Genomic DNA, 2,227 nt, shown 5'->3' with positions numbered 1-2,227 from the left:
ACTTGCTAACCGTTTGAGGTGAGTGATCGAAATGATTTGCAATTAATCTTTGACCTTGATTATGTCCTATTACCAATAAGAACATCGCTAGTTGTTCTTGAATAGTAACGTAACGTCCCATCTTCAATAGACCTTGATCTTTCAAAATACTACACAGATTTAGAAATACGTGTCGTTCCATTCTAAATAGTGCATGACACGTCGCACGATTATCATCTAGTGTTTCCCGCACAAAGTCAATTCCCTTTAACTGACTATTACTATGTGGCTCCCTATATAAGAAATTATCACAATAAAATAATGAACCCAAGACGCCTCCTGTAGTGGCCATACGTAAACTACTTGACTCGACAGTATTGGTGGTATCACCATTTGAATCGATGGTATCAGTCGTATCATCTGAATCGATAGTAATCGTGGTATCAATTGTATCATCTGAATCCATATGACCTGCTTATAAATTCATATTAGTCCTATATATCCATCTAACCAAAAATATTAATCACAATATCCATCCAATAACAAATAAAATATCAAATATCCATCAACAAAAAATATATGATCTAAACTTCATAGTATATTACACCATAACACATCCAAAAAGTAACCAATGTATATTGCACCTTAGAAGTGCATCATAAAACCCACATAAAATATTAAAGTAACATATAAAGATGTCTAAACATCTTTCCCAGTCATAAAATCAGACATCTCGTCCTCCAGCCACCCAAGACGAACATGAACTGCATCTGCAAGCTTCTCCAATGACTGGCTAATTTGCATTGCAGTAGTCTTCTTCTGCCTACGACCATGAGGTGGTAGATGATCACCACTTCTACGTCGAGCAGGGAATGTGGGTAGGGGTACAGTATGGTTAGCATCATCCTCAAACTCATTATCAGCATCAGGAGTAAAGTCTAAAGGTGTATCAGACTCTGGAGGTTGGGTCGCCATAACATCATCTAGATCATCCGCATCAAGATTCTCATTCTGAGGTGTTGATGCAGATGGCATTGTACCAGATGCAGGCGACCACATGCGACTACCAGTGGCATATGTGCCTCCAAAAATGAAATCTAATTGTTGCGCAAACTTCAGAGGTTCCTTTCGGAATATTGCATCTTTTGGATGATGCTATAAAAAATATAAACCCTATGTTACATAAAGAAACAAAAATTTTAAAATAAATAAAAGGTCAAATTAACAAAAAAATGTACCTCCAACCACCCATCCCACCACTCATCACTTGCATCTAATATGCCAGTCTCAATATCATAGGAGACGCCAGTATTCGTGCAAACCTTATTCCAACGTCCCCAAATGCCTTTTTGTCTATCCCATTTGTTCTTCATTTGCCCTCTATCGTAATAAGTGTTTGTTCTTTTATTAAACTCCTTGACCAAGAAATCATAACCGGTCTTGTCAAGTACTTTATGCGGTCTCCTCCCCTTCTTAACTAAGTCATAACAGATCTCGACCCAAACTTCATGTTGTTTGGGTGTCCAATCTGCTTTCGTACTCTTTGAATTGTTATCTTCCATCTGCCAATGGTAATAACAAGAGTAGCGTATAGAATGGAACATGTCATATTCTATTTCAATAATATAACATGATTCATTGGTTGAACAATAATTGTTGTGTGTGTGTGTGCGTGTAAGTTAAAGAAAAAAATATATATATTTTAACTTTTGCACAGTGTATAATCAAAGAGAGAAACCAGGAGGCAATGTCAGGTTACCATATAGATAGCCGGAAGAACGCACAGTTCTCAGTCCCACGGTGAGGGAGCCCTGTGTTCTCAATCTTTGATTGTACAAAATACAGTAATTATTGTGTATGTGTGTGTGTATTTGAAGTGTGTTATTTTATTTTATAAATTTTTAAATTATAAAAACAAAACAACTCTATTGAAAGAACATATAAGGCAAAAAAATGTTGTGATAAGACAATAATGTGAGCACCTTGTGTGATATGGCCTTTTACTTGTATGTTGCGTTGGACAAGGACCATATGTGATAAATATCCTAGCATAGTTTGAGAATGACTAGTTTAACAAAAGAAAACTACAAATAACTAAAAATAATAAAAAAAAATCTATGGCTAAGATTAGAATTCATACACATAAGTAGGTCCAAATGGAGTTTTTTCCTTCAAGAACTAATCTACTAGTCTAAACTTATAATAGACTAATAGAAAATGACCTAAATTCTATCATGTTCAACTTATA

This window comes from Akebia trifoliata, chromosome 4, assembly GCF_017979445.1.
Source record: "Akebia trifoliata isolate Shusen 1 chromosome 4, ASM1797944v1, whole genome shotgun sequence".
Taxonomy (NCBI): Eukaryota; Viridiplantae; Streptophyta; class Magnoliopsida; order Ranunculales; family Lardizabalaceae; genus Akebia; species Akebia trifoliata.
Note: the sequence above shows the minus strand (reverse complement) of the source record.